This window comes from Suncus etruscus, chromosome 1 (genome assembly GCF_024139225.1).
Source record: "Suncus etruscus isolate mSunEtr1 chromosome 1, mSunEtr1.pri.cur, whole genome shotgun sequence".
Taxonomy (NCBI): domain Eukaryota; kingdom Metazoa; phylum Chordata; class Mammalia; order Eulipotyphla; family Soricidae; genus Suncus; species Suncus etruscus.
This window is the reverse complement of record NC_064848.1, coordinates 121,257,936-121,280,324: the sequence shown is the minus strand read 5'-3', so window position 1 is coordinate 121,280,324 and position 22,389 is coordinate 121,257,936. Positions and strand designations below refer to the sequence as shown.

General features: G+C 39.0%; 1 protein-coding gene across 1 annotated transcript in view; it reads right to left on the bottom strand.

The window, feature by feature from the left end:
• ZNF277 (zinc finger protein 277) overlaps window positions 1-22,389 on the bottom strand; it is a 101,534-nt gene that overhangs the window by 6,155 nt on the left and 72,990 nt on the right. The window lies entirely within an intron of this gene.

Genomic DNA, 22,389 nt, shown 5'->3' with positions numbered 1-22,389 from the left:
TTGGGGTCATACTAAGCAGTGCTTGATGGTTATTTTTGGCTCTATGCTCAGGGAATGCTTCTGAGCAAGACAAGTGCCTTAACCCTCATATTATCTCTCCAGCTCCAAATTTGAATATATTAAGAGGTATGAAATAGTACTTAGTAGTATATTTCACATAGTTGGGCCACCATACAAGTTTTAAAGTGGTAGAAACTCTTTAAAAATCTGTTTGTCTAGCCTAAAACTTCCAAAATTTTGTTTACTTTTACTTTTATTTTTAAATGCCTTCTTGGTATTAATTTCCTCCTAGGTAGGAATCTAAGGACAATAGCAGAGGGAATTTTACACCGGTGCTGGGATTGGTGTTGAAATAGGGAATAACAGAAACAAATGCATTATGAACAACTATGTAAACAACAGTAGTTAAAGTAATAAACAGGAGAGATGAAGTCATAAAATTTTCCTATACATGGATGTACACGGAATCTATTATGCTGAGTGAAATAAGTCAGAGAGAGAGAGAAAAACGCAGAATGGTCTCACTCATCTATGGGTTTTAAGAAAAATGAAAGACATTCTTGCAATAATAATTTTCAGACACAAAAGAGAAAAGAGCTGGAAGCTCCAGCTCACCTCAGGAAGCTCACCACAAAGAGTGATGAGTTTAGTTAGAGAAATAACTACATTTTGAACTGAACTAATAATGAGAATGTATGAGGGAAATGGAGAGCCTGTTTAGAGTACAGGCGGGGGTTGGGTGGGAAGGAGGGAGACTTGGGACATTGGTGATGGGAATGTTGCACTGGTGATGGGTGGTGTTCTTTACATGACTGAAACCCAAACACAATCATGTATGTAATCAAGGTGTTTAAATAAAAAAAAAGTAATAAAAAATAAAAAAAATGATTTCCTCACCCCAGGTTACTCGATAGAAAGGAGTTTTATATATTAGAAAAACAAAATGTGTGGGGGAGAGGGAGAAAGAAGAGGGAGAAGAGGAGAGGAGAGAAAAGAAAAAATGCATGTCCCAGAGACAGGCAGGGGAGAAGGCATAGAGGAGGATGGGAGGGGAAATTGGAGACATCAATGGTGGGAAATGTGCACTGGTAAAGGGTATTGTATATTGTATGACTTTAACTGTGGAAAAAACAACAAATGTATTATGAATAATCTTATAGCCATGGTGTTTAAATAAAGTAATTAATTAATAAAAAAAAGTGCTTCATATTGCTTGTTACAACAAAATGGCAAATGGAACGACCAAGAAATAAATTAATGAAAGATAAAAAAAAAAGAAAGAAAAACAAAATGTGCAGGAGAGAACCTTGTTATGTGCTAAAGTAAAATATAAATATAAATCGATGAGAACACAGGAACAGAAAAGGGGAAAAAGTGAATTACACATAAATATAGGATCATATATTTTGTTTCTTTATTTTAATTTTAATGTATAACTATACTCTCAACTTGCATGGCTATGTAAAGGGAGAAGTGTTTGTTTCCTTGCAGAACTGTGCCAATGTTTTTCACACGAGAACTGAAAAAGCGTATGTTAGGATCTAGTTCATCCTCAAATCATACTATAAATAGTTTAAATAAAACACTATGATGATATAGCTAGTTCATTGACTTTCATATAAGAATTGCCAGAAGTAGAGGAACTTTATAAAAATCCATCAATATCTATAAAAAGTAAATGAAACACTGAAACAATATCTTTTTGGGGTCTACCCTAGTGTAGCTGTAGTACCCTTTATACCTTAATATCTATACAGCTATTCTATTTTCCTTCCCACCCCTGAGTACTTTCTTTTTTTCCTTCCCTGGAAGAAAAGTAAAAGGAATACTGAAAAGGCAAGAGAAGACTCAGGTGAATAAAAATAACCTTCAAGCCACTTTTTAATTCTATGCAGATAGTTCCAAAGCAGTGCTCAGGGTGTCCAGGGGTCAACCGAGTTGAATGTGGATGGCTGATAAGGCCTGGCGATGTGGTGATGCAGGGAAGGGGGTGGGGTACCAGTACTACATCTAGAGGACAGTGCATGGTTACAAAATTAAATCCTGAGGTTCTAAAGCCAAAATACTGGAGAGACACAGGTCTGGAAGCAAGGGTTGATTTGGAAGCAAGGGTTGATCTAGGAAATAACACACACACACACACACACACACACACACACACACACACACACAGAAACGAATTTTAGAAGTTCTCACATTTGCCCTTTACTCCTATGAAGCAGCAAGCTCTGTGGAAGTCTGGAAACGCAAAAGACTGTTTTCCTCAATATTCAAGTATTTATTCTGAAGGAAGAGACATACCCGGAGGTAGGACCAAGAGGACTAATAACCAATCCAAAGTGCTACATTCAAAGATGTTTCTAACCAATGAGTAACAAGACGTATACTGAGTAGGATGGGATCAGATTGATCCCACAATCTCATTAATCCTGCATATGGTGATAGAACTCAGGGCAACATGAATGGAAGGAAGGAGTCCTTGGCCCTGAGCTATCTTCCTGACACCCATTTCTTTTAATTTTTACTCAGCATATTTTATATTACAAAAGTGGTAACAGAAATGAAGGAACCTAGGAGAAGACAGATTGTTCTTCCTAACTGAAATGCATAGACATCTGTTTTCATGACCAACCAAAATTCACAATAAGATCAGATACTGAGATAAGTGGCTTGAAAAAACAGGAGCTAAATTTTATCTGTTTCACCATAACTATCACTAAGAATATTCAAAAGGGTGCCACCATTCCTTTGAGGACCAGTTCAGAGATATCTTTACAACAAACTGAAAAGATAGCTTTTAAATAAAACCAGTCTTATCATGGGTCTACACTTTGTTAAATGGAAATAATAACTTCTTGAGCTGTTTAGCTCTGGGAAGTTTTTACAGAGTAAGGAAAGTGTGCAGTTTGTGAGTATAATTGATACTTGTAATCTGCAAGTTTTCTGGTTTTTTTTTTTTTTTTTTTTGGTTTTTGGGCCACACCCGACAGTGCTCAGGGGTTACTCCTTGCTGTCTGCTCAGAAATAGCTCCTGGCAGGTACGGGGGACCATATGGGACACCGGGATTCGAACCAACCACCTTTGGTCCTGGATCGGCTGCTTGCAAGGCAAATGCCACTGTGCTATCTCTCCGGGCCCATAATCTGCAAGTTTTCTAAATGATCATTGCTTTGTATTTTAATTAAGAATTAATACATCGGGGCCGGAGAGGTGGCGCTAGAGGTAAGGTGTCTGCTTGCAAGCGCTAGCCAAGGAAGGGCTGCGGTTCGATCCTCCGACATCCCATATGGTCCCCCCAAGCCAGGAGCGATTTCTGAGCGCTTAGCCAGGAGTAACCCCTGAGCATCAAACGGGTGTGCCCCCCCCCCCAAAAAAAAAGAAAAAAGAAAAAAAAAAGAATTAATACAGGACTTGGGGCAGAGAGATAGCATGGAGGTAGAGTGTTTGCCTTGCATGCAGAAGGATGGTGGTTCGAATCCTGGCATCCCATATGGTCCCCCGAGCCTGCCAGGAGCGAATTCTGAGTGTAGAGCCAGGAGTAACCCCTGAGCTCTGCTGGGTGTGACCCAAAAACCAAAAAAAAAAAAAAGAATTAATCCAGGACTAGAGAAATAGCAATATGGATTAGATCATATGCTGTGCATGCAAGACGCCTAGATTGTGCCTGGTATTATATGGTATGGGACTGATACTACATACTATCCTAAGCATTGCTAGGAGTAATCCCTGAACACCAAACCAAAGATAGCCCCTGAACACAACTGGGTGTGGCCCTTGAACCAAAAATAGAAAAAATGTAAAAACTCAGTCAGTACTTTAAGAGTCTATTTAAATTTTTCCCATTGCAAATTTGAAACATAATTTGTTTGCTTGTTTTGGAGCCACATCCGGTGGTCCTCAGGGCTTACTCCTGCCTTTGTACTCAGGAATCACTCCTCAAAAGATCAGGGAGCGTATGGAATGCTGGGGATTGAACTTGGGTCAGCTGTGTGTAAGGCAAGAGCTCTACCACTGTACTATCACTCCAGCACCCCCAAAAAGAGCCTCTGATCTGTACAGTTTTTGTGCTACAATTTTAGCTTTTGAAATGAAGACTACAGATAACCCTCATCGTTCAAATCAAAAAAAAACTTTACCAGCTCTGCTGGTCTAGCAGGAATAGGGAGGGAGTCTGCATTCAGAATAGAATATAAGCCTACATTTAAAGTTCTTTTCAACCTTTTTGAAATTCAGTTTACTCATATGATCCCTAAACTTAGTAATACAATATGGAGCAGTGTCCAATATTCTAAATATTAAATATGGGCTGAGAGTAAGGAGGTTAGGGTGCTTGCCTTGCATGTGGCTGAGCAAGTTCAAACTCCCACACTATGGTTCTCCAAACTCTGCCAGGAGTGATTCCTAAGTGCAAAGAATTTTATTGCAGAGAAATACTGTTATGCAAGCCAACCAAAACAATAACATCAAATATTTAATGAACAGGTCAAATTGTTTTTTAAAAATAATATCATAAAAATATCTGGGTAAGTTAGTGGTTAAGGAGTAATTAAGAATAAAATAATGAGGATGATAATTATTAGTTGCCACTATTTGCAAAGATTTGCCCTATTCAAGGTCATTTACTTGGAATGTCAGGATTGGGATTGGAAATTTATCTTTCTGGCTCCAAATCCAAACTGGTCTTCTGCAACAGTGTCTTGAATGTCATCTGAGGAACAATTTATACAAGAATTTTAGAAAAGGGAAGGAGAGAGATAAAGCTCCTGAACTATAGTTGCTCTAGACTTGGAGCATTTTCCTTAGAGAACAAAAAGAATGCTTCTTTCAGAAGACAAATCTTTTTTTATTTTTGGTTTTTGAGTCACACCCGGCAGCGCTCAGAGGTTACTCCTGGCTCTATGCTCAGAAATTGCTCCTGGCAGGCTTGGGGGACCATCTGGGATGCTGGGATTTGAACCACCGACCTTCTGCATTCAAGGCAAACGCCTTACCTCCATGCTATCTCTCTGGCCCTGAGAAGACAAATCTTTTTTTTTTTTTTTTTTTTTTTTTTGGTTTTTGAGCCATACCCTGCAGCACTCAGGGGTTACTCCTGGCTATCTGCTCAGAAATAAGTTCCTGGCATGCACGGGGACCATAGGAGACACGGGGATTCAAACCAACCACCTTAGATCCTGGGTCAGCTGCTTGCTGTATGCAAGATGCCACTGTGCTATCTCTCCGACCCCAAGAGAAGACAAATCTTAACTACAGCAGTGAAGTCTGGAAGGAGAGGGAATGCTTTCTTTAAAAAAAAAAAAAAAAAAAAAGCATACCATGTAATGGTAGCCTTTGGTCTGAAGTATTCCTACTTCTTAAATACTGAAGTTGACATCAGTATGTGAATGTTAATTTGAAAGTGTTTAAGAAGGCAAAGCTCCTACAGGCTTATAAAATTCTTTTCCCAACAGTCAATAGGTCTGATTCCAAAGATTTCCAGGTTTGGGCACCTTATTTTGATCTTTGAAGAGAAGACTTACAGTACTTACTTTGTATCAAAATTTACATCCAAATGGAAGGCACAAAGGGAGACGATTACAAACACCAACTGACCTAAAAATCAAGCAAAAATTCTATCTTGTAGAATCTTAGTTGTTCTTCACAAAACCTTAGGGAGGCCTTCCCACTGGGCTAAAGGGAGGGAAGATATTCCTATGCTTATGGTCTAGCAGTCTTTAAACTGGCTGAAAGTTATTTTTTTGTTCCATGAACTTTGGAAATGATTCTTTATAGATACCATCGCCAAGGACCATCATGAGGGTAATTCAGAAGCTTCTGCTACCTAAAGCAGAATCTAAGTACTAAGTCAGTTCAATAGGTATGTAGTGGTTGTATGATTATTCCTTTTTCTGACCCAAAGATCAGGTGACAACAACAAAGATAAAGTTACTAAAGTAAACTAGAATCACAGATCATCATGTGATTTAAACATTTAAATCATGCATAAACCCCCTAGTAGCATACTTTATAAATGGATGTAAGCCTAAATTTAACATTTGTCTTTGATTGACAGAATCAGAGTATGATATATTAAAAAGTGGTTTAAAGATTACAGATCTGGGCTGGGGAGAGAATTAGAAAGATTGATTGGAAATCACCTACAAACACCACATCACAAACAACCTCCAGCAATAAGTAGAGTGGCCCCCTGACCAAAAAAAAAAAAAAAAAAAGATAAAAGATCTCTTATACATGTTTCTGTGTCATAACTTTTTACTTGCTAAAATATAATCTTATAATCAGTGTTAAGGGATAAATTTTTACTTCTCTAGTTTATTTAAAATTACAATTGTGAAAAGAAAATGACAATGGCAGTAACTCAATTTATAAAGGCAGATATATAATAATCATAGTATAAATTATGTTTTGGTTTGACAAATTTTTTTTTATTTTTATTTTTATTTTTTTTTAATTTATTTAAACACCTTAATTACATACATGATTGTGTTTGGGTTTCAGTCATGTAAAGAACACCACCCATCACCAGTGCAACATTCCCATCACCAATGTCCCAAGTCTCCCTTCGCCCCACCCGACCCCCGCCTGGACTCTAGACAGGCTCTCCATTTTCCTCATACATTCTCATTATTAGGACAGTTCAAAATGTAGTTATTTCCCTAACTAAACTCATCACTCTTTGTGGTGAGCTTCCTGAGGTGAGCTGGAGCTTCCAGCTCTTTTCTCTTTTGTGTCTGAAAATTATTATTACAAGGGTGTCTTTCATTTTTCTTAAAACCCATAGATGAGTGAGACCATTCTGCGTTTTTCTCTCTCTCTCTGACTTATTTCACTCAGCATAATAGATTCCATGTACATCCATGTATAGGAAAATTTCATGACTTCATCTCTCCTGACAGCTGCATAATATTCCATTGTGTATATGTACCACAGTTTCTTTAGCCATTCGTCTGTTGAAGGGCATCTTGGTTGTTTCCAGAGTCTTGCTATGGTAAATAGAGCTGCAATGAATATAGGTGTAAGGAAGGGGTTTTTGTATTGTATTTTTGTGTTCCTAGGGTATATTCCTAGGAGTGGTATAGCTGGATCGTATGGGAGCTCGATTTCCAGTTTTTGGAGGAATCTCCATATCGCTTTCCATAAAGGTTGAACTAGACAGCATTCCCACCAGCAGTGGATAAGAGTTCCTTTCTCTCCACATCCCCGCCAACACTGTTTATTCTCATTCTTTGTGATGTGTGCCATTCTCTGGGGTGTGAGGTGGTATCTCATCGTTGTTTTGATTTGCATCTCCCTGATGATTAGTGATGTGGAACATTTTTTCATGTGTCTTTTGGCCATGTGTATTTCTTCTTTGTCAAAGTGTCTGTTCATTTCTTCTCCCCATTTTTTGATGGGGTTAGATGTTTTTTTCTTGTAAAGTTCTGTCAGTGCCTTGTATATTTTGGAGATTAGCCCCTTATCTGATGGGTATTGGGTGAAAAGTTTCTCCCACTCAGTGGGTGGCTCTTGTATCCTGGGCACTATTTCCTTTGAGGTGCAGAAGCTTTTCAGCTTAATATATTCCCATCTGTTAATCTCTGCTTTCACTTGCTTGGAGAGTGCAGTTTCCTCCTTGAAGATGCCTGTAATGTCCTGGAGTGTTTTGCCTATGTGCTGTTCTATATATCTTATGGTTTTGGGGCTGATATCGAGGTCTTTAATCCATTTGGATTTTACCTTTGTACATGATGTTAGCTGGGGGTCTAAGTTTGATTTTTTGCAAGTGGCTATCCAATTGTGCCAACACCACTTGTTGAAGAGGCTTTCCCTGCTCCATTTAGGATTTCCTGCTCCTTTATCAAAAATTAGATGGTTGTATCTCTGGGGAACATTTTCTGAGTATTCAAGCCTATTCCACTGATCTGAGGACCTATCCTTATTCCAATACCATGCTGTTTTGATAACTGTTGCTTTGTAGTACAGTTTAAAGTTGGGAAAAGTAATTCCTCCCATATTCTTTTTCCCAATGATTGCTTTAGCTATTCGAGGGTGTTTATTGTTCCAAATGAATTTCAAAAGTGTCTGATCCACTTCTTTGAAGAATGTCATGGGTATCTTTAGAGGGATGGCATTAAATCTGTATAATGCCTTGGGGAGTATTGACATTTTGATGATGTTAATCCTGCCAATCCATGAGCAGGGTATGCGTTTCCATTTCCGTGTGTCCTCTCTTATTTCTTGGAGCAGAGTTTTATAGTTTTCTTTGTATAGGTCGTTCACATATTTAGTCAAGTTGATTCCAAGATATTTGAGTTTGTGTGGCAGTATTGTGAATGGGGTTGTTTTCTTAATGTCCATTTCATCCTTATTACTATTGGTATATAAAAAGGCCATTGATTTTTGTGTGTTAATTTTGTAGCCTGCCACCTTGCTATATGAGTCTATTGTTTCTAGAAGCTTTTTGATAGAGTCTTTAGGTTTTTCTAAGTAGAGTATCATGTCATCTGCAAACAGTGAGAGCTTGACTTCTTCCTTTCCTATCTGGATTCCCTTGATATCCTTTTCTTGCCTAATCGCTATAGCAAGTACTTCCTGTGCTATGTTGAATAGGAGTGGTGAGAGAGGACAGCCTTGTCTTGTGCCAGAATTTAGAGGGAAGGCTTTCAGTTTTTCTCCATTGAGGATAATATTTGCCACTGGCTTGTGGTAGATGGCCTTCACTATATTGAGAAAGGTTCCCTCCATTCCCATCTTGCTGAGAGTTTTGATCAAGAATGGGTGTTGGTAGACGCCATTTTCAGGGAGGGACTTCAGAGCATAAAAACCGGCTAAGCTTTGCAAGAGCTGGCTCCCTGTGTGTGACACCAGGCGGGGAAAATCCGCGAAAGTACACTGGCCCAGTGGGGCTCAACTGTGAAAGACTGTGAGTGTGACCTGTCTATTTCTGTCTACTGTCCTCTTGCGTGAAACTCTTGCGAGTGGGGCAAGGAGAGGCTCCAGAAACCTCGCTCGCCCAGACGCCATTTTCAGGGAGGGACTTCAGAGCATAAAAACCGGCTAAGCTTTGCAAGAGCCGGCTCCCTGTGTGTGACACCAGGCGGGGAAAATCCGCGAAAGTACACTGGCCCAGGGGGGCTCAACTGTGAAAGACTGTGAGTGTGACCTGTCTATGTCTGTCTACTGTCCTCTTGCGTGAAACTCTTGCGAGTGGGGCAAAAAGAGGCTCAGAGGAGCACGGCCGCTCCGCTTTGCTACGCGGCCGTGCACTCTTTCTAAGGAAAGAACTCCATTGCAACAAGAAGGAAAAATCACACTAAGAACGGCGCTATATCACAGAAGCAAACATTTCTCTCTGGACTGTCTTCTCTGTTGCATGCTCGGGCCTAAGATTTGACCCAGTGTGAGGCTTCATCTACGGAGGACTCCCCTCCCTTAGAGGCAAGTCAGCCCATCCAGAAAGGGAGGAGCCAGAGGAGTGTGCTGCCTACATCATATAGACAATGAATACCACCACAACACGTAGAAAAACCCACAATACAAGTGTGACAATGGGGAAACAACGCAGGCCAGCATCAGACATAGAGAATGAAGATGACAATTCTGAGGACCAGATAATGACTGACCAACTAATCAACCTCTCAGATAAGGACTTTAGACTAGCAATATGGAAGATGCTCAACAGACTCCAAGAAACCATGGATCGAGTTGAACAGAACACTAATAAGAACCAAGAAAATATGAAGGCAGAAATCACAAAACTCCAAACTGAAATAACATGTCAACTAACAGGACTGAAAAAGTCAGTAAACGAAGTGAATGACAAAATGGATAAGCTCTGGGACAGGGTATCAGAAGCTGAGAATAGACTTGGTGCTGTGGAAGATGAGATACATAACAATTCCATACAGCAGGAGAGATTGGACAAAAAACTTAAAGCAAATGAGCAGACAATGGAAAAATTAGTCAAAGAATGGGAACAGACGAAAATAGAAGTCTATGATAAGATCAACAGAAACAACTTAAGAATCATTGGAGTCCCAGAGACCCAGGAAGAAAATTTCCAGGAAGAATCAATGGTCAAGAACATCATTAAAGAGAAACTTCCAGAGCTAAAGAATATATGTGATCAAATCCTGCATGCCCGAAGAGTACCAACCAAAAGAGACCCCAGAAAAACCACCCCAAGACACATCCTAGTCACAATGACAAATCCCACAGATAGAGACAGAATTCTGAAAACAGCAAGATCAAAAGGGGAAATCACGTTCAAGCAAGCTTCCCTGAGATTTACAGCAGACCTGTCACCAGAAACACTCAATGCCAGAAAGCAGTGGTGGGATATTGTGACAAGACTGAATGAAATGAATGCTTCACCCAGAATACTATACCCAGCAAAACTCACTTTCCGGTTTGATGGAAGAATACATGGTTTCACAGACAAAAAACAGCTCAGAAACTTCACAGACACAAAACCAGTCTTAAGAGAAAAACTGAAAGACCTAATCTAAGACAAGACTACCCAAAAGACACACCAAATTTTGAAATAAAGATGGCGTTAAATCCCAGGACAATTCTTTCTCTCAACGTCAATGGACTAAATGCACCAGTTAAGAGACACAGAGTGGCTAAATGGATCAAAAAACTCAATCCAACCTTCTGCTGCCTACAAGAAACGCACCTGAATAGTCAGAACAAACATAGACTCAAAATAAAAGGCTGGAGAAAAGTTATCCAAGCAAACAACACCCATAAAAAAGCTGGAGTGGCCATACTAATATCAGATAATGCAAACTTTATACTCAGGAAGGTTGTAAGGGACAAAGACGGACATTTTATATTAATCAAGGGGTACGTAGAGCAGGAAGAATTCACTCTCCTAAACATATATGTACCTAATGAGGGGCCAGCAAAATATTTAATACAACTGTTGACAAATCTGAAAAATAATATCAACAACAACACAATAATTGTGGGGGACCTTAACACAGATTTGTCAACAGTGGACAGGTCAACCAGACTGAAACCCAACAAGAATATACTAGACCTGAGGAGAGAAATGGAAGAAAGAGGCCTAGTGGATATATATAGGACACTCCATCCCCAGAAACCTGGATACACATTCTTCTCCAATGTACATGGGACATTCTCCAGGATAGACTACATGCTGGCACATAAAACATACCTCCATAAGATCAAGAGGATAGAAATTTTGCAGACTACCTTCGCTGACCACAAGGCTCTGAAATTATTTGTGAACTCCAAAGGGACTCAGAAGAAACACTTTAACACCTGGAAGTTAAACAGCCTCATGCTCAATAACCAGTGGGTCCGAGATGAAATCAAGGAGGAAATAAAAAGGTTCCTGGAAACAAATGACAATAAAGACACAAACTCTCAGAACTTATGGGACACAGCAAAAGCAGTACTGAGAGGAAAATTTATAGCTTTGCAAGCACACATCAGGAAGGAAGAAGGAGCTTACCTGAGTAGCTTAATGACACAGCTAATAGAACTAGAAAATGCTCAACAAAAGGACCCAAGAATAGGAAGACAGAAGGAAATAACAAAGCTGAGAGCAGAAATCAACGAAGTGGAAACTCAAAAAACAATCCGAAAGATCAACGAAAGCAGAAGTTGGTTCTTTGAAAAAATAAACAAGATTGATAGACCACTGGCAAACCTAACAAAGAAAGAGAGAGAGAGAAACTTGATAACTCGTATCAGGAATGAAAAAGGAGAGATCACTACTGATATGACAGAGATTCAAAGGGTAATCAGAAACTACTTTGAAAAACTCTACGCCACTAAAAATGAGAACCTGGAAGAAATGGATAAATTCTTGGACTCTTATAATCTTCCACGGTTGAAGGAAGAGGATGTAGCATATCTAAACACCCCCATCACCATTGATGAAATTAAAACAGTAATCAAATGTCTGCCGAAAAACAAAAGCCCAGGTCCAGATGGATTCACTAATGAATTCTATCAAACTTTCCAAGAGGAACTACTGCCAATCTTGGCAAGACTCTTTCATGAAATTGAACAAACAGAAACACTTCCAAATAGCTTTTATGAAGCCAACATCACCTTGATACCTAAACCAGACAGAGACGCTACCAAAAAAGAAAATTACAGACCAATATCACTGATGAATGCAGATGCAAAGATCCTCAACAAAGTCCTGGCAAATAGGATTCAATGCCTCGTTAAGAAGATCATCCACTACGATCAAGTAGGTTTCATCCCAGGAATGCAAGGCTGGTTTAACATCCGTAAATCTATCAACATAATACACAACATCAATAACAAGAAAAATAAAAACCACATGATCATATCAATAGATGCAGAGAAAGCATTTGATAAGGTCCAACACCCATTCTTTTTTTTTTTTTAATAATTTTTTTTATTTAAACACCTTGATTACATACATGATTGTGTTTGGTTTTCAGTCATAAAAGGAACACCACCCATCACCAGTGCAACATTCTCATCACCCAAGTCCCAAATCTCCCTCCTCCCCACCCAACCCCCGCCTGTACCCTAAACAGGCTCTACATTTCCCTCATACATTCTCAATATTAGGACAGTTCAAAATGTAGTTATTTCTCTAACTAAACTCATCACTCTTTGTGGTGAGCTTCCTGAGGTGAGCTGGAGCTTCCAGCTCTTTTCTCTTTTGTGTCTGAAAATTATTATTACCAGGGTGTCTTTCATTTTTCTTAAAACCCATAGATGAGTGAGACCATTCTGCGTTTTTCTCTCTCTCTCTGACTTATTTCACTCAGCATAATAGATTCCATGTACATCCATGTATAGGAAAATTTCATGACTTCATCTCTCCTGACAGCTGCATAATATTCCATTGTGTATATGTACCACAGTTTCTTTAGCCATTCGTCTGTTGAAGGGCATCTTGGTTGTTTCCAGAGTCTTGCTATGGTAAATAGAGCTGCAATGAATATAGGTGTAAGGAAGGGGTTTTTGTATTGTATTTTTGTGTTCCTAGGGTATATTCCTAGGAGTGGTATAGCTGGATCGTATGGAAGCTCGATTTCCAGTTTTTGGAGGAATCTCCATATCGCTTTCCATAAAGGTTGAACTAGACAGCATTCCCACCAGCAGTGGATAAGAGTTCCTTTCTCTCCACATCCCCGCCAACACTGTTTATTCTCATTCTTTGTGATGTGTGCCATTCTCTGGGGTGTGAGGTGGTATCTCATCGTTGTTTTGATTTGCATCTCCCTGATGATTAGTGATGTGGAACATTTTTTCATGTGTCTTTTGGCCATGTGTATTTCTTCTTTGTCAAAGTGTCTGTTCATTTCTTCTCCCCATTTTTTGATGGGGTTAGATGTTTTTTTTCTTGTAAAGTTCTGTCAGTGCCTTGTATATTTTGGAGATTAGCCCCTTATCTGATGGGTATTGGGTGAATAGTTTCTCCCACTCAGTGGGTGGCTCTTGTATCCTGGGCACTATTTCCTTTGAGGTGCAGAAGCTTTTCAGCTTAATATATTCCCATCTGTTAATCTCTGCTTTCACTTGCTTGGAGAGTGCAGTTTCCTCCTTGAAGATGCCTGTAATGTCCTGGAGTGTTTTGCCTATGTGCTGTTCTATATATCTTATGGTTTTGGGGCTGATATCGAGGTCTTTAATCCATTTGGATTTTACCTTTGTACATGATGTTAGCTGGGGGTCTAAGTTTAATTTTTTGCAAGTGGCTATCCAATTGTGCCAACACCACTTGTTGAAGAGGCTTTCCCTGCTCCATTTAGGATTTCCTGCTCCTTTATCAAAAATTAGATGGTTGTATCTCTGGGGAACATTTTCTGAGTATTCAAGCCTATTCCACTGATCTGAGGACCTATCCTTATTCCAATACCATGCTGTTTTGATAACTGTTGCTTTGTAGTACAGTTTAAAGTTGGGAAAAGTAATTCCTCCCATATTCTTTTTCCCAATGATTGCTTTAGCTATTCGAGGGTGTTTATTGTTCCAAATGAATTTCAAAAGTGTCTGATCCACTTCTTTGAAGAATGTCATGGGTATCTTTAGAGGGATGGCATTAAATCTGTATAATGCCTTGGGGAGTATTGACATTTTGATGATGTTAATCCTGCCAATCCATGAGCAGGGTATGCGTTTCCATTTCCGTGTGTCCTCTCTTATTTCTTGGAGCAGAGTTTTATAGTTTTCTTTGTATAGGTCCTTCACATATTTAGTCAAGTTGATTCCAAGATATTTGAGTTTGTGTGGCAGTATTGTGAATGGGGTTGTTTTCTTAATGTCCATTTCATCCTTATTACTATTGGTATATAGAAAGGCCATTGATTTTTGTGTATTAATTTTGTAGCCTGACACCTTGCTATATGAGTCTATTGTTTCTAGAAGCTTTTTGATAGAGTCTTTAGGGTTTTCTAAGTAGAGTATCATGTCATCTGCAAACAGTGAGAGCTTGACTTCTTCCTTTCCTATCTGGATTCCCTTGATATCCTTTTCTTGCTTAATCGCTATAGCAAGTACTTCCAGTGCTATGTTGAATAGGAGTGGTGAGAGAGGACAGCCTTGTCTTGTGCCAGAATTTAGAGGGAAGGCTTTCAGTTTTTCTCCATTGAGGATAATATTTGCCACTGGCTTGTGGTAGATGGCCTTCACTATATTGAGAAAGGTTCCCTCCATTCCATCTTGCTGAGAGTTTTGATCAAGAATGGGTGTTGGACCTTATCAAATGCTTTCTCTGCATCTATTGATATGATCATGTGGTTTTTATTTTTCTTGTTATTGATGTTGTGTATTATGTTGATAGATTTACGGATGTTAAACCAGCCTTGCATTCCTGGGATGAAACCTACTTGATCGTAGTGGATGATCTTCTTAACGAGGCATTGAATCCTATTTGCCAGGACTTTGTTGAGGATCTTTGCATCTGCATTCATCAGTGATATTGGTCTGTAATTTTCTTTTTTGGTAGCGTCTCTGTCTGGTTTAGGTATCAAGGTGATGTTGGCTTCATAAAAGCTATTTGGAAGTGTTTCTGTTTGTTCAATTTCATGAAAGAGTCTTGCCAAGATTGGCAGTAGTTCCTCTTGGAAAGTTTGATAGAATTCATTAGTGAATCCATCTGGACCTGGGCTTTTGTTTTTCGGCAGACATTTGATTACTGTTTTAATTTCATCAATGGTGATGGGGGTGTTTAGATATGCTACATCCTCTTCCTTCAACCGTGGAAGATTATAAGAGTCCAAGAATTTATCCATTTCTTCCAGGTTCTCATTTTTAGTGGCGTAGAGTTTTTCAAAGTAGTTTCTGATTACCCTTTGAATCTCTGTCATATCAGTAGTGATCTCTCCTTTTTCATTCCTGATACGAGTTATCAAGTTTCTCTCTCTCTCTTTCTTTGTTAGGTTTGCCAGTGGTCTATCAATCTTGTTTATTTTTTCAAAGAACCAACTTCTGCTTTCGTTGATCTTTCGGATTGTTTTTTGAGTTTCCACTTCGTTGATTTCTGCTCTCAGCTTTGTTATTTCCTTCTGTCTTCCTATTCTTGGGTCCTTTTGTTGAGCATTTTCTAGTTCTATTAGCTGTGTCATTAAGCTACTCAGGTAAGCTCCTTCTTCCTTCCTGGTGTGTGCTTGCAAAGCTATAAATTTTCCTCTCAGTACTGCTTTTGCTGTGTCCCATAAGTTCTGAGAGTTTGTGTCTTTATTGTCATTTGTTTCCAGGAACCTTTTTATTTCCTCCTTGATTTCATCTCGGACCCACTGGTTATTGAGCATGAGGCTGTTTAACTTCCAGGTGTTAAAGTGTTTCTTCTGAGTCCCTTTGGAGTTCACAAATAATTTCAGAGCCTTGTGGTCAGCGAAGGTAGTCTGCAAAATTTCTATCCTCTTGATCTTATGGAGGTATGTTTTATGTGCCAGCATGTAGTCTATCCTGGAGAATGTCCCATGTACATTGGAGAAGAATGTGTATCCAGGTTTCTGGGGATGGAGTGTCCTATATATATCCACTAGGCCTCTTTCTTCCATTTCTCTCCTCAGGTCTAGTATATTCTTGTTGGGTTTCAGTCTGGTTGACCTGTCCAGTGTTGACAAAGCTGTGTTAAGGTCCCCCACAATTATTGTGTTGTTGTTGATATTATTTTTCAGATTTGTCAACAGTTGTATTAAATATTTTGCTGGCCCCTCATTAGGTACATATATGTTTAGGAGAGTGAATTCTTCCTGCTCTACGTACCCCTTGATTAATATAAAATGTCCGTCTTTGTCCCTTACAACCTTCCTGAGTATAAAGTTTGCATTATCTGATATTAGTATGGCCACTCCAGCTTTTTTATGGGTGTTGTTTGCTTGGATAACTTTTCTCCAGCCTTTTATTTTGAGTCTATGTTTGTTCTGACTATTCAGGTGCGTTTCTTGTAGGCAGCAGAAGGTTGGATTGAGTTTTTTGATCCATTTAGCCACTCTGTGTCTCTTAACTGGTGCATTTAGTCCATTGACGTTGAGAGAAAGAATTGTCCTGGGATTTAACGCCATCTTTATTTCAAAATTTGGTGTGTCTTTTGGGTAGTCTTGTCTTAGATTAGGTCTTTCAGTTTTTCTCTTAAGACTGGTTTTGTGTCTGTGAAGTTTCTGAGCTGTTTTTTGTCTGTGAAACCATGTATTCTTCCATCAAACCGGAAAGTGAGTTTTGCTGGGTATAGTATTCTGGGTGAAGCATTCATTTCATTCAGTCTTGTCACAATATCCCACCACTGCTTTCTGGCATTGAGTGTTTCTGGTGACAGGTCTGCTGTAAATCTCAGGGAAGCTTGCTTGAACGTGATTTCCCCTTTTGATCTTGCTGTTTTCAGAATTCTGTCTCTATCTGTGGGATTTGTCATTGTGACTAGGATGTGTCTTGGGGTGGTTTTTCTGGGGTCTCTTTTGGTTGGTACTCTTCGGGCATGCAGGATTTGATCACATATATTCTTTAGCTCTGGAAGTTTCTCTTTAATGATGTTCTTGACCATTGATTCTTCCTGGAAATTTTCTTCCTGGGTCTCTGGGACTCCAATGATTCTTAAGTTGTTTCTGTTGATCTTATCATAGACTTCTATTTTCGTCTGTTCCCATTCTTTGACTAATTTTTCCATTGTCTGCTCATTTGCTTTAAGTTTTTTGTCCAATCTCTCCTGCTGTATGGAATTGTTATGTATCTCATCTTCCACAGCACCAAGTCTATTCTCAGCTTCTGATACCCTGTCCCAGAGCTTATCCATTTTGTCATTCACTTCGTTTACTGACTTTTTCAGTCCTGTTAGTTGACATGTTATTTCAGTTTGGAGTTTTGTGATTTCTGCCTTCATATTTTCTTGGTTCTTATTAGTGTTCTGTTCAACTCGATCCATGGTTTCTTGGAGTCTGTTGAGCATCTTCCATATTGCTAGTCTAAAGTCCTTATCTGAGAGGTTGATTAGTTGGTCAGTCATTATCTGGTCCTCAGAATTGTCATCTTCATTCTCTATGTCTGATGCTGGCCTGCGTTGTTTCCCCATTGTCACACTTGTATTGTGGGTTTTTCTACGTGTTGTGGTGGTATTCATTGTCTATATGATGTAGGCAGCACACTCCTCTGGCTCCTCCCTTTCTGGATGGGCTGACTTGCCTCTAAGGGAGGGGAGTCCTCCGTAGATGAAGCCTCACACTGGGTCAAATCTTAGGCCCGAGCATGCAACAGAGAAGACAGTCCAGAGAGAAATGTTTGCTTCTGTGATATAGCGCCGTTCTTAGTGTGATTTTTCCTTCTTGTTGCAATGGAGTTCTTTCCTTAGAAAGAGTGCACGGCCGCGTAGCGAAGCGGAGCGGCCGTGCTCCTCTGAGCCTCTTTTTGCCCCACTCGCAAGAGTTTCACGCAAGAGGACAGTAGACAGACATAGACAGGTCACACTCACAGTCTTTCACAGTTGAGCCCCACTGGGCCGGTGTACTTTCGCGGATTTTCCCCGCCTGGTGTCACACACAGGGAGCCGGCTTTTGCAAAGCCTAGCCGGTTTTTATGCTCTGAAGTCCCGGTTTGACAAATTTTAAGGCATTTCATACTTTATTAAAACTTCATGGAAGGGGCTGGAGCGGTGGTGCAAGTGGTAGGGCATCTGCCTTGCCTACACTAACCTAGGACAGAATGTAGTTCCATCCCCTGGTGTCTCATATGGTTCTCCAAGCCAGGAGTGATTACTGAGCACATAGCCAGGAGTAACCCCTGAGTGTCACCAGGTGTGGCCCAAAAACCAAAACCAAAACCAAAAAACCAACCCCACCAAGGAAGCAATCAGTAGATCATAAACACTCTTTTTATTCTTTTTGACTTTTTTTGTTTGTTTTTTGGGTCACCCAGCACCGCTCAGGGGTTACTCCTGGCTCTAAGTACAGAAATCACTCCTGGTAGGCTCGGGGGACAATATGGGATGCCAGGATTTGAACCACTGTCCTTCTGTATGCAAGGCAAATGCCCTACCTCCATGCTATCTCTTAGGCCCCACTTTTTTATTCTTTTGAAAAACTTCAATAATGATGTTTCTCAGAATCATCTAACAAAAGTCTCATAATAATAACTTGCCTTACCATCCTCCTAAGGCAACTGGTGTGGTATGTTTATTGAAAGAGGCATAAATTTGACATATGACTGTTAATTAAGTAGTACTGAATGAATGGGATTTAATATATAAAGGGGAAAGAATTAAAGAGTTGACATTCATCTTTTACAAAAATTTTATCTAACAAATAAAGCTGGCAAATAATTCAATATTTATAACTCCATTAAATAGCTGAAAGTAAGGATTTTGATGTTGTTTTTGTTTCATCTCTTGCCTGAGAAAGTTTTACCATTACTTTCTTCCAATACAGAAAATGACAAATACATTTAACATGTAAACGTACAGCTTATTTCTTGTAAAGCACAAAGTTAAGTCCATCTCTTATCTATTATCTAACATTATTATCTGCTGTTCCAGGAAGCAATAATTCTTCTTGGAGAAGCTAAATATATTTAAGAATTTTTCAAGTCGTAGAGATGTTAGAAGAGAAAAACAAAAACAAAAAAAACCAAAAACAAAAAGAAAAAAGAAAAAGTGAGAGGCACTCCCAGTGGTACTTAAAGTGGTGCTGGGGATTGAATCTGGGGCTCTAGAATTCCTAAATGTAGGACTTGTCCCCCAGACCTCTGCATTCTCTCCATTTACTGATGATAAACATTAAGTTCTTTATCATTATTATTTTTATTTTGTTTTGGGGCCATATCTGGTGATGCTTAGGGCTGGCTCTGAACTCTGTGCTCAGGGATCATTCCTGGAGGTGCTCAGGAGGCCATGTGGGTGCTGGGGATCAAATGCAGATTAGATTAATGCAAGGCAAGTGCCCTTTCCACTGTACTGTGTGGCTCTGTTCCCATAATATGTTTATTTTTGAGAGTGAAAATATTAATTAGGAAGTCATTTAAAAAGAAAAATCTAGGTTTCAAAATTTTAAGTTCATACTAACAACATACTTATTTAGAAGCACTCATATCAAATATGGTTCATTTAATTAAAGCATCCACTTTATTATATAATCATATTTAGAGGGTGATTGATCCCAACATTTAATTATTAACTCCTAAGACCCAACACCTAGTATATAATTTTCTTTTTCTGCCCACCTATGGATGAGAGTACTAGTATAAGGATTGCTATTTAGCTGTCATACTTAAATACAATGGACAAGTTACAAACTATGATTCAAATATTCCTCACAGATGTTAGCTGAAAAAAAGTAATATTATACTCAATTATCACTGGTAGATCACCATATTATTATGTAATTATTTTTCTTTTTCCTGTGGGTTTGTGGTAGATTTTGGATCACACCTGGTGGTGCAAAGAAAGTACTGTCAACTTTGTGCTCAGAGTTTACTCCTAATGATACTGAAGAAAATTGACTTTTAATATGTATGTATGTGTATATATAAGTATATGGGTATATATATCCACATATATGAATGTATAAGGGTATATGTATATGAACATATACCCATATATATAAATCTGTATATATACATATATTTATATACAAAATGAAGATACACATGAGACATACAAGTATGTGCAATATATAAAAACATATACATACTTGTCTTATATATACATATATATATAAAATCTCCATTCTTCAGCTAATACCTCGCTATTGTTTAGGGAAACTAAAAATCTCTTTCCATAACACTACAAATCATTGACTGGTCAGAGTTGAGTTGAACCTTCTCTGCATTAATACATTTTTTTGGTGGTGAAAAGTTGGTCTTAAGCAATGTGGAGGTGGAGGAAGGGATAATGAGGAGCTGGGGCTCACACCTGGGCCTCCTACATGCAAAGCACATGCTCATTGACTTTCTGCAATTCCTGAAAATTTCCATTTTATTATAAAACTGTGAAAGACTAGGTATTTTTTTAATAAAATGAATAATATTAACCTTAAATCCCTTTAATAGTACTATCAATGATTGTTTAAATAAGAAATGGGGGTAGGAGTGATATTACAGTAGTACAGAATCAATTCTATTCCCCAAACCTGCCAGGAGTAATTCCTGAGTGCAGAGCTAGAAATAACCCCTGAGCAGGTCTAGACCAGGAAACAAACAAACAAACAAACAAACAACAAAAAAGAAAAAACTGTAAAGGATTCTAGGCCATAAAGTCTAAAAACCCACAAATCTGATTTCATAAAGTACATGCATATGTACATAAATACATTTTGTTACTTGCCTTGCTTGTTTTTTGGACCACAACCAGGAGTGTTTGGGGAACCATATGGTGCTGGGATCAAACTCTATCAGGCAAAGCATGCACTCAAATCCTTCAAGTTATTTGCCTGGCTCAAACTTCTATTACAATACAAATATAACTAGACATTAAATATAACATTCCCACCCTAAATTTTCAATCTTTTTATCTGACCAGGCAACACTAAAATCTACCAAAAATAGTAATGTTGAGTAGATGTAAGGGGCCATACAATAGAAAGCACATAACAAATACTCTAGTACTAGTGCAAGGTTGTTGAGAAACACAAGATAGGGCCGGAGAGATAGCATGAAGGTAAGGCGTTTGCCTTTCATGCAGGAGGTCATCGGTTCGAATCCTGGCGCCCCATATGGTCCCCCGTGCCTGCCAGGAGCAATTTCTGAGCCTGGAGCCAGGAATAACCCCTGAGCACTGCCGGGAGTGACCCAAAAACCACACACACACACACACACACACACACACACACACACACACACACACACACACAAAAAGAGAAACACAAGATGGGCTAATCATTAATATCCTTGTGCTATTCTTCTTTTTGTTATTATTTTTTTGTATTTAAGGATCAAAAGGCAGTGCTCAGGGGTTATCCTGCTCTGCATTCAGGATTTACTTCTGGCAGGCTCCGGGATGCTGGGAATTGAACCTGGGTAGACTCAGTGAAGGCAAGTGAATTCCTTACCCACTGTACTATGGCTCTGGTTCCACATGATGCTACTTATATGGAAAATATTTCTAATTATTAGGGCTGGAGAGATAGCATGGAAGTAAGGCATTTGCCTTGAATGCAGAAGGACAGTGGTTCGACTCCTGGCATCCCGTATGGTCATCCGAGCCTGCCAGGAGAGATTTCTGAGCGTAGAGCCAGAAGTAACCCCTGAGCGCTGCTGGGTGTGACTCCAAAAAAAAAAAACAAAGCAAAACAAACAAAAAACATTTCTAATTGCTAACTAATAATTACATAAACATATGTACTTTATTATAGCTCCTTAATATAAGATTTTTTTTCTTGGATAATAACTTTTAATTATTATTTGTGAAAAAGAGGAATACTACTCTATTTTACTTGCCTGTTAGTATGGATCATTCTAAGATCATCAGTTGGAGTTTAACTCAATTGTTTTTGCTTTTTGTTTTATCATTTATATATCCTTTTGGTTCATCATATAACCCAACATTTTTCTGGTTTTCAACACTAAGAGTATGTAATCCTAGTGTTGTTCAGACAATGACCTTTTGACTATGAGTGTACAAAGGATAACTATCCCAAACACTGTTCTTGGGCTGGTCTTTTACTGACTCTATTCTGTACTCTCTCAGTTCAAGAGTGCTGATGGCCTGAAACACCAACAAAAGGGCCCTAGAGAGCTCCAACCACATGTAGGGCACTTATTCTGTAAACAGATGACCCAGGTTCAATCCCTACCACCACATAGAGTCCTATGAGCATTGCCAGGAGCAAATTGTGAGTGCAAATCCAGGAGTAACCTCTGAGCACAGTTGGGCATGGACCAAAAAACAAAGAAACAAACAAATAAAAAACAATACAACAACCCAAATCAAGTATAGCAATGTCAACAATTTTAAAGACTCT